This window comes from Lactuca virosa, chromosome 4 (assembly GCF_052849685.1).
Source record: "Lactuca virosa cultivar CGN04683 chromosome 4, Lactuca_virosa_CGN04683_v6, whole genome shotgun sequence".
Taxonomy (NCBI): Eukaryota; Viridiplantae; Streptophyta; class Magnoliopsida; order Asterales; family Asteraceae; genus Lactuca; species Lactuca virosa.
Window position 1 is genome coordinate 480267562 of NC_136429.1, and position 11714 is coordinate 480279275.

The 11714-nt window shown below is 36.1% G+C and overlaps 1 non-coding gene across 1 annotated transcript; it reads right to left on the minus strand.

Moving 5' to 3' along the window:
- Positions 1–9640: 9640 nt before the first annotated feature.
- LOC145110125 (small nucleolar RNA R71) lies at positions 9641–9747 on the minus strand. The gene has a single exon (XR_013709505.1). It is a non-coding gene; the product is annotated as a small nucleolar RNA R71 (small nucleolar RNA).
- Positions 9748–11714: the final 1967 nt, after the last annotated feature.

Below are 11714 nucleotides of genomic sequence, written 5' to 3' on the forward strand. Positions count from 1 at the left end.
CTAACCTTGTCGATGAACTCTGACCTTTGTCAATGACTTGTCCATTAGATAAGGGATCATATATTCCTCCATTCTAGATATCATATGGACTGAGACATGGATTATCAATCATTCTCTCTGTCCATTTGTTGTTTCCCGATTTCCGATTCATGATGACTGACTGATTGAACAAATCAAATCAGTCCTGGCTTGGCCAAGCACTCACATGTATCATCTTTAAATCATCGAGGGGCCCACAGATATCGCTTTTATCCCGAAGGTAAAAGGAATGGATAAACTTCGACTCATATGGCTTGTTCTACTACTTGTTGAATCATACACAAAGGCACGTTTTATAACATCGAGTTACCAAATGCGTTTTCGTGCAATCAATGTATAACCAACTCATAGTAACAACTCATATCTCTAGGTTTGAAGAATATAAGATATTATCGTCTCATGATCACTCGTGATAAAATCCATGAAGTGATTCAAATGAGCGCGGGTTGAATCCAATACTCAGAACTTATGAGCACTCATTAGTGTTGTAGCACCACTTTTGTCCACCAACTTGGACCTCTACAAACCAACCCATGACAGTCTCGATTCATATCTACTTCCAACATATGAACGACTGTGGATGGTTTGAATAACTTAATCATTCAGGAAGAGCGACTTAGTTATTCTGGAAGTCAAAACATGCAAAGTGAAACACAAGAATAAATGAATCAAATATGGTATCAAACCCTATGAATATAAATAAACACTTTTATTTATCACCATACTGATTACTCATTATTCATTGTTTCGGTTTTATCAACTTTATACTTGAATTTAAAACAATAGTTGTCCCATGCTCCAAGCATGTACACTATGTTTTCTAAACACTAGTCATGCCATACACCAAGTATACATACTATGTTTGTCTATGATCTTTACTTTGTAAAATAGATCAATTGAACATCACTCCAATGATCCTCTTTTCACAGTCCCAAATCCTTACTGCAAATGCAAGAATTCCAAATTCATGCCATTTACTGAAATCTGTTAGATTCTAAACTTATATGCATTGATCCTCTTAATGATTATGCACGAAGTCAGAAAGACTTGACAACAATCATTACAGAGCATTCCAAAGGAGATCAGCTCCTTGGAAACATCCTTCTTTCATTAAGTTTCCTAATCTTACACAGATTGAATAATTTCTAACTTTGAAACATTTCCATATTCCATTTTGACTATCACTTCTGAACAAGAGTTGCCTCCTTACAGATTATGTCAATATGGTCCTTCCAGAATTAACATTATACTTCCAACTGTCCTTGAGCAACCAATCTTTGGTAAACCTTAGATTATCCTCGACAATTGCTTAATCATTTTAGTCATATCCAATTCTAGACCTTTTCCCTTCATAATGCCCCAGGCATTTGGAAAATTTTAGAAAGGATGAATATAACACATGTAATCGATCCTATATCCGAAGCATATGGGACACGATTCATGATGTCTCACATAAAGACTAAACCAGTCTTTTGCTATAATATTTCCATTTCAATTTGCCAAGTTCTCAAAATTCAGATTATGAAAAGGGATGCCGTAATCATAATCGAATTTTAGAACGCAAATAATGGACCCATATATAGAATTTCCTTATGTTGAGTCATTCCAACATGAAATTCATATATATATCCTTGATTAAATACGATTAAAATCTCAATCTAAGCTTTTAGAATTGAAATGAAGTATAATATTTTCTCCCTTAATTATAGCAAAACAACTTTTTCAACCCCTGCAACCTCACGAATTGAAACTTTTGTTTTCTATAATTAACATTGCTAACTTGCAACCTTTGTCATAATTATCATGCTCCCACTAACAAGATGATTATTAGCATAACACTTATGCTCCCACTAGCTTTGACATGTACTCAGAAATCAGCTGACTTTCTTACCAAAGTTCAGATTTCTGATACTAGATTGTTTTGATAAAACTTTATCAAAATCATACACCTCTCTTAGATAGCTCACATGTGTGTCTAAACAATTTTAGAACTATGAAAAGGGATGCCGTAATCATAGTCTCAATTGTTTAGACCTTTGCCACTTCTCACAAGTCCATGTTAGTGTGCCGGTAAACCACACACGCTCCACTAACGACTTTGAGAATGCAAATATCACAATTGCTATCTAGCTAAAATCTACTTAGTGAAAGTGTTTCCTCACCATCATTTTCATGAATCGGAGAGAAACCTTATGACACTTAGATTTAATAGTGTATGTGTTCTTATCCATGTGAATTTGTCAAAACCATAATCACAAGACAAGGTTAGTGACAAATCCAAACTCATATTGATTAACTTGTGCAATCTTAAATTCTTGCCATTTGGCAGCTCAGGTGCCTGCCATTGCTTCCAAGTAGTTGTGCAACCAATTGAGAACTCTCAGAACTCCTATGCAAAGCCAACTTGAATAGGCACAAAAATTTCAACACGATAGGTTATAAACCTAAGTCGTGTGCTAGTGAAGGACTTTAGGTTTTATTCTTGATTAAGTCTTGAAACTTTCAAGAGCTTTAAGACTCCCACTGTCCTCTTGACATATAAGACTCCCTTGTCAAATATTCAAGAGATAGTGCAGATTCTTTATCAAGACTAACACTTTACACAATTGGCCTAAGTTGGTCTCTGTTTTATCCAAAACATCACAACTTACCAATTTCAAATGTACAAGAGTAGATACCTTTTACTCTTACATTTTACTAGTGTTAACAAACCCTCTTTAAGATATGTCACTCAAGTTACAATCTTGGAATATGACTCTAAGAATTGTTTTGGAACGAAGTATGACTCATCTTTTTGATTTAACCATTTCAACAATTCATGACTCCTCTTCTTAGTCATAAGAATGCACTAAGATGACTTTAGAGGACCAATTGTGATATGGTATCTTAATCATTAAGATGATCATAAACATGATACTAAAGTACTCTCCCATCTTTTCAGATTTGAGAAACTTTTATCTTTCTGCCATACTTTGATTCTTCTTATTCGTTCTGTCTCACATTGAAACTTCTCCAATGCTACAGACTTATACTTAAACTTATAAGTATAACCATATTTACTGAACTTAAGTAAATCATGACGAATAATCTTCTTGATCTTTTGTGGTGGACTTGACCAGTGCACAAGAATGTGTACTCGATCCCTTAGTCCTTTCCTTATTCACATAAGGAATTAGTCTTAATTTTCCAAGCTGAAAGTTCTCATTCATCATACTATACAACTTGCATGATTCCAAGTTTCGGTCCAATTGAACCTTGGGTGATGAGAATCTTTCCTTATTTGGTAATATTAGACACTACCACAACCGAAAGAATCAAATCCATTTTTCCAATATTGCTATCAATGGAATCTTATAAGCAACAACTTTTCACAAATGCCATTGTAAGGATACTTAAAATAAATAAAATCAAAACCTTTTTCTTTTATTTTAAAACTTTGCGGAAAAACTTATCCTTACAATCCATATGAAAACCTTGTTGTTATCTATTCCTAAGCAATATAAATATCATAACTCTTAAGTAATAGCCCAAAATTCTGATCACCGAACCATGCGATTGAAATCCATCTTCGCGATCAGAATCAGCATGTACTTAATAGAGTTAGACAATGGACTTTACCTGAAGTAGAGCCAAACTTATTGACTTTAACATCCTTAGGTAAATTTGGCAGCTTCGTAACCAATGCCCCTTCCTTTGGCAATAGTTACCTATGGACCCTTGATAATGGGACTATCTCAGACTTCGCCTCTCTCTTTACCATTGGGTCAACCGAGTTGACTATGGCCGATCCCTTTCCATTGGGAAGAGAGAGCTTTACTGGATATCCAATGTCATCATTGTCAATGTCCATAGCGTTTTAGGAAGTTAATCTTAGCAAATAGATAAGATCATTAAGGTCTTGTCTTAGTCTGTTTCATAGGATTCCCAAAAGAACTCACTATGTGACTTAGAAAGTAGTTGAGCCACCAACTTTCTCAAGACTTTGACACTCAACTCTCCCGGCTTGTCAATATGTGACTACATCTCCATGATGTGATCACACCTAGACCTTGCCTTGCCAATAGGGCTTGAGTGACCTTAAACTTTTTAGGAACTTGTGGGTTAGGGAGAATAATTGGAGGAGGTGAAAGAAGTATGATATCCATGAACATCATCTTCATTTAGGAAAGCTTGTTTCAAGAGATTTGGGAAGATCATAAATGTCTAGACTAGACATCTTTTTGGGAGATATTCAAGATAGTTGATTTAAAGTCCTTAATATGACACCCAATATGAAATATTAAGGCTAGGACCCAACAAACTATTTTATAACTTAGAAGAGGGATGCCGTAATCCAAGCTATAAAATATTTGAAGGTAGGTGAATGACGATTCACCAATTTCCACCATGAAAAACGAAATAATTTATTAGGTTTTAATTGGATTTGAAAGTCCTAGATCTTTGAGATTCATTGAACTGTTCAAAGGCATGTTTCAATCTCGAGTGTGCCCTTCAGGTTTTGTGACTGGGATGCCGAGGATCACAAAACAAGGTGTGAATAACCATGCAAATATACTTGGTACCCTTAATATTTACCCCTTAATCAGTGTGCCGGTTAACCACACACGCTCCACCGATACTATGATAAATATTAAGTTACCCTTTGCCTACCTTGTTAAGTCCAGTTTAGTGTGCCGGTTAACCACACACGCTCCACTAACGACTTAAGCAAAGTGCAAAGTGTAATTTCATGGGTTAGCACCAAATTCACATTTTCCTACGTAACTAAGATTGGGTATTAATAAGAGTTTAGTTACTTAGTATTTATCATTAATACTTTTAATGAAAGGAGAATTATAGTCCTTGTCCTACCCGTTCGGCTAACGACCCTCCACCAGTCAAGGAAGCGGTGGGTGAGAGTGGACACCCATTAAACTGTCATTTTATAGGCAGTAACCTTATACCCCCTTATAGACCGGCTTCGTGAATGAGGCCTACTAACGGTAAGACTGACTTTACTCTTATACATATATATAAATATTATTAACTTATAATATTATAAAGTATAAGGGTTGAATTTTAACTTTTAAAATTGTAAGGGCTAACTTGGAATTAAAGTATTCATAAGTGAAAACTTTTCAAATTCCAAAACTTGAGGGCAAGTTTTGAAACTATTCAAAACTAATTAATTCCATAACTTATGAGTTTAAAGTAGTTTTAATTAAAAAAAAAACTCTTCAAGTTCCATAACTTGGGGACAAGTTATGGAAGACTTTAAACTAATTAATAAAAAAAATAACTTTTTTTTTATTGTAACTTATGGAACTAATTAAGGTTACACTTTTTTTTTTTAATTTAATGAAGAGACTCTTGAACCTCCATAACTTGAGGACAAGTTATGGAGTCATAAAACCATTTAATTAGAACTAGACTCTTCATTTTGTAACCTTTGCCAACTTTTATGAGTTTTATGATTCTTAAATGTGACTTTTCATATAACTTGAGGACAAGTTACAAAAACACACTTTGGAATCAACTCTTAGATTAAAATGGATTGAAAACAACTATTTCACACAACTTTTCTATTAATCTAAGAACCTCATAAGAACAAGATAATTCAAATCATCAATCTTCAAGAAATTAGTATGAACATACAAACTAATACAAATCTTGAAATTATGACAATTATCTTAGAAATTGGATTAGCATGAACATTACCACATCAAAAACAAGTTTATAAGTCCAAATACATCTTAGGGTAATGTTCCTAGTCCAATTTCAGCCAAAACAATCGAATATATGCATCCAACTCGATTTTTCAGCTACTTTTGCAAGTATAACAAGAAAACAAGCCTAGGCTCTGATACCACTGTTGGGTTATGAGCATTCTAACACTCCTAAGTGTACATGCAACCCTAAATACCTTGGATCTATGTTTTCTCTATTATACATACAATTATGAACATCCAAGGTATTATCCTAATCTAGCATACAAAATAATAAATATAACAAGATAGAATACATACCTCTTTGATGTAGAATGTCTTCATGAAGCTTGAGTGCCTAGTGCCCCAAGTGTGACACCTCAAATGGTTCACACAACACCAAATACACTTGGAATAACTTGAGAGAAACTTGAACACTCCTTGAAATCGTCTAGCCCTCACACTCACACATTAGTGCACGATTTCTTGAGCCATGGGATTCTTTTATATGGTGGCTATTAGGGTTACACCATGTAACTCATAACTTTACCCATTCCTTATGCTCCATGGATTTTAACCTCCATGGAGTATCCATGGGTCACCCCATGGACTTAGTCCAACATAAGGAATCTTGGATCACAAGCCCACATATATAAGAATGAATGATTTACACAATCAACCCATATATTTAATTAGTCTCCTTTTGATCACTTAATTAATTCCAAATTAATTCTTGATCAATACTAATTAAATAACCTTATTAATATATTAGAACTTATAATATATTAACCAACCTTAAGTGTTATTTCTCTCATTATAGTCTATCCAAATGCATGATGCCATGCAACCCAAATGGACCATGCTGGGTCGGGTCAAGTCTTACCAATTATAGTTATCGACTTAGACATTAATCCAACAAAAAGCACATATATCAGGCATATCAGGCATCCTCCTAGATCCTTTGCCCTAATCTAGTATGCAGTTCTCACACATATACAGTAGACATATAAGGCGTCCTTCCCAGATCCTCTAGCCCTAATTCTAGCATGCGATTCTCATAATCATATCATATCAGAACATAACATGTATGGGTATCTTGGGGAAAACTTACTTGAGCTCGGCCGGTCGCGCAATCACACATCTTGTTCTTTCTAAATGTTCCTTTTTCTCTTTTCAAACTCCTTTTTATAAAGTGATTTTATTTTGAAAATTTTCTTACCAATTCCTCAATTTGAGTTCAGACACACCCGAGAGTGTATCCGAATCCCTCAAACTAAGGCTCTGATACCAACTTGTAACGTCCCAATTTTCAAGACCAAAAAAAATTCATTTTTGATTAAGTAACTCATAAAATAGTTTACCAAAAACATTTACAATGTCAAATCAATTGATAAACTGTAACAACGTGTCTCAAAACCATATCGTCAATAGTAATAAAATCAGAGTACATTCCCTAGAATATCATAGTGCGGAATCCAGTGTGTGTGTGATGTGCCGCTACCGCGCCGACTCCTTCCCCTTCGCTGAAGAGGTACCTAAAACCAAAACTGTAAACTGTAAGCACAAAGCTTAGTGAGTTCCCCCATCATACCACATACCACATAATGCCTATCCCTCGGTATCTTTGATATTGCCACATTTATACACATTTTTAGGCAATATTTATTTACGTTTTTATTAATATTTTGGTTATTTGCATAGAATTATGATACTTATAAGGATAAATTGTAATTTGTAGCCAAAGTAAGGCATTTTCGAAGCAAGGGACTAGAATTGACAATATTTAGAACTTTGGAGGCTTGAAGGGAAGAAGGATAAAAAATTCCACCAAAAAGACGTGCTCACGACGTGAGTAACTTGATTCTCACGACGTTAATCGATTGTTCCTGAAGATTTGCATCCGGGTGGTTGAGTCCTTATCGAATACGAAAAGATCGCATTCACGACGTGAATCCTTATGGTTCACGACGTGAACTCGGGAAATCAGAAAACTATAAATTCCCTTGCCCATTACGACTTGGGGAGTTTTTTGGCTGATTGGATGGTTACCTGAAGACGATTTTGAGCAGAAGAAGAGTTCTGGAAAAGGCTTTCGACATCAAAAGGAGTAAAGGTTCATAATTAATTAATTAGTTTGATAGTTATGAACATGTTTGATAATTTGATTTGTTTTTGCTTACTTGTTACTATGAGTAGCTGAATCTAGCAGCTCTTCTCTAGCTAGATGAAGCTTCTGAATTATGTTTTTGCTCAATGACTATTGAATTTGATTAGTTGGTAAATTTCTTGTGTTTGATTATCATTACCTAGCATGTTATTTTAGTTTTTTAGTTGCATAAGTTCATGTTCTCTGTAGCTTAGTGACCATTAAACTGCATGAACTTGTTTACCTAGTGATTTAGTAAACATTGAATTGCTAGAGCTAGGAACGACCAAAATCTTAGATAAGTGATAAAAGTAACTAATTTAGCTGTGCTAGAGGACATAATTTATGACCATAATTGTGTTTTCTTAGATAAATCTTACATAGCTCATCTATAATTAATCACTAATTCTGTGTTTTGCTTATATGTGACCATACAAGGTAGTTCATGAATTGGTAAAAAGATTAGTAAATTTGGACTTGAATTGCTAATTACATAATAATTGGTGACCAACTTTGATAATCCATAATTATTAGCTAAACATAAATAAAGAAGTGGATTCAAACTAGACAGGAGTGTTTTTAATTAATTGATTGAATTATGTGATTTAAGTTCGTCTGGTCTTGCAAAATCAGATAAAACCCCCACTTTGCTCTAAAATTAGGTTAATTTAATTGTAGATAAATTAATCAGTCAAACCGTTCCCTGAGATCGACACCCGACTTACCCAACTATTCTATAATTTTGACTAGGTACACTGCCTAGGTGCAATTAGTTAGTTAAGGTAGTTAGGTTATAAATAATAACATTTGGTGTAGGTATTTGCACGCATCAAGTTTTTGGAGCCGTTGTCGGGGAACAGCTTATTTGATTTGTTTGCTTTAGGTTGATCGATCCTTTTGGTGGGGTAAAACCTGCACAAAGTTATTTTTCAAATTAGTTTTTTTAGTACTAGGCTCACGACGTGAGTTCAGTATTTTCTCGTTTTTTTTCGTTTTTCTTTTCTGCGACAACACGAGGTGGTAGCCTTTACCACGACGTGGTGGTTAGTCTGTAGGAAATTTTTATTTGGTTTTTGTTCAGTTTTACGTTTTTATTTTGTCTGTTTTGCAGGAGTTGATGACCAGAGGATCCAACACACCTTTGGTGCCACCGCTTGAAGATCCGGAGTCTACGCTGCACAAAAAGAATAATAAGAAGTCGCCTTTACAAGAACTAAAATCAGCCTTTTCAAGGAACTCAGGAAAGAAAACGGGAGAATCGAGTTCAGCCTCAAAGAGCAAGTTTGAAGTCTTCGATCAATTTCCTAATCCACACGAGTCCGAGTACGAATCAGAAACAGAATTTGGACTTTATACGAGTGAACCCGAGAATGAGCCGGAGAACGAAATGGCGAACATTGATGAAATGGCCATGGGGGACTACAAGAAGCGCATTCGAGATGATGTGGGGCCGGGTTTAGTACATCCTACGATTCGTGTCAATGCCACATTCGAGTTAAAGGGACACATCCTTACTGCACTTAAGGATATTCCATTCTATGGGAAGGATCATGAGGATGCTTTCAAACATTTAGACGAGGTCAATGATATTGCGGATTATTTTAATACTCCTAATATCCCAAGGGAGACAGCTTTGCTCAGGATGCTACCAGTCACTTTAAAGGGAGCTGCAAAAGACTGGTTGAAGGCACTTCCATCTAGTACAATCACCACATGGGCCCAATTGCGTGAGAAATTTCTAGATCAGTTTTGCCCACCCTCCAAAATCTCTAAACTCAAGAAGGCGATTGCCAACTTTGAGCAAAATCCGGGGGAGTCATTATACGAGGCATGGGAGCGCTACAAGGGGTTGTTAAGGAATTGTCCTCAACATGACCTCAATATTCAGCAAGAGATGTCGATATTCTATGATGGGGTGAATGTCATGACTAGACAACTCCTTGATTCGCAAGGACCACTAACGAAGAAGAACCCAAATCAGGCCAAGGAGCTAATTGAAGAATTTTCAAAGCACTCTCGTGAGTATCACAACCCAGGGCGTGATGGAATAAAAGGCAGTGGAGGTACACAAGCTGAAGAGATGGCTGCTGTGATGGCGATGCTTAATAACATGGATAGGAGATTGACCCAAATGGACCAATCAATTAATGCGATTCGAGTTGGTTGCGAAAGGTGTAGTGTCCCACATTTGACAAAAGATTGTAATTTGGATGATTTTGGAAATAAAAAAGCTCAAGTTTGTTATTTAAGTGGGGACAAGTATGATGAAGATTGGAGGAAACCAAAGAAGGAGTGGCTGCCATATGACGAGTACAAGAAGCAAAAGGAAGAGAAATTTAAGCAGACAGGTCGAGGCTTCTATCAAAAAGAGCAACCAGCAGCCGAAAACAAACTAAACTTGGAAAATATTTTGACCCAATTTATGGAAGTATCCGAGAAAAGGCATGATGATACCGATGCAGTGCTAAAGGAACACATGAATATGATGAAAGAATAGCCCAAAATGATGATTGACCAGCAAGCTTCCTTAAGAAATCATCAAGCATCGATTCATAGTTTAGAAGTCCAAGTTGGTCAACTCACTACTTTGGTGAACAGCAAATTATCCTCACAACTTCCCGAAAAGAAAGCTCAACCTCATGTTATGGCTATTGATACTGAAGAAGAGGCAATATCTGAGTTTTTAGAGGCACTAGAAGTGGAACCAAAGCAGCCCGATCCAAAGCTGAAGCTCGAAAATGAAGATGTTGCTGAAATGCCAAGTTCACGACGTGAGTCCGCTATTCTCACGTCGTGGAACCAGTCTGAACAGAAAATTTCAGTAGCCGTTCCGACATATCAACCGCCTTTACCGTTTCCGTCTCGAGCACATCTCAGTCCACTGGAAAGGGAACATCTGGAGTTTATTCAGCAAATAAAGGGTATTCCTATCAATACACCTTTTATCGATTCATTATCAAAAATTCAAGAATATGTGAAATTCCTCCAAGACTTAATAGACACTCGTCAAGAATTAAGGAAGAATTCCAAGGTCATTCTAAGTGAAAAAAGCTCAAGGGCTGTATTGGGAAAGATACCTAAAAAGATGGGAGATCCTGGACGCCTCACTCTTCCATGTGAGTGTGGTAATAATTTAAAGACATATGCTTTAGCTGATTCTGGGGCTAGCATAAATTTGATGCCATTTTCATTCTATAAAAAATTAAATATTCAGAAGATGAAGGCTACGAAGATGACAATCCACATGGCAAACCGTTCAGTGACTCACCCAAGAGGGATAGTAGAAGACATCCTTGTAAAAATTGGGAAATTCGTTTTCCCATTTGACTTTGTAGTGATTGACATGAAAGAGGATGTGAATATCCCCATCATTCTTGGTCGCTCTTTACTAAATATTGCTAGGGCCCTTGTCGATATTCGAGAATCCAAGCTCACGTTGAGGGTTGGTGATGAAGAAGAAACTTTTGGACTACAAGATGGTTTCCAAGGATATGATGTTCAAGGTGAAGTGTTCAATATTGAAAATGACAATGAGCTTGCAGAATTGGAGAAACTTATGGAAGAAGAAATTAAAACAATTTAGCAAGTCAAGCACACCAAGCCAAGAGCTTCTGTTCCACTTGTATTCGAGGTGTTTGCTTATAAAACACCAACATCTTGGGTGGGTAAGGAAAGTGATGACATGTCTAGTGATGAAGAGGAGGTTACATCAAAGGTGACTAGCCCATTGGTGAAGGAGGAGGACGATATTATGAAGCTTAAAAATGATGAAAAATTGAAGACTCAAGGGATCAAACGCAAGCTCGATGGAAACGAAGTCAAGGCTAAAAAGGAGAATTCTAAAA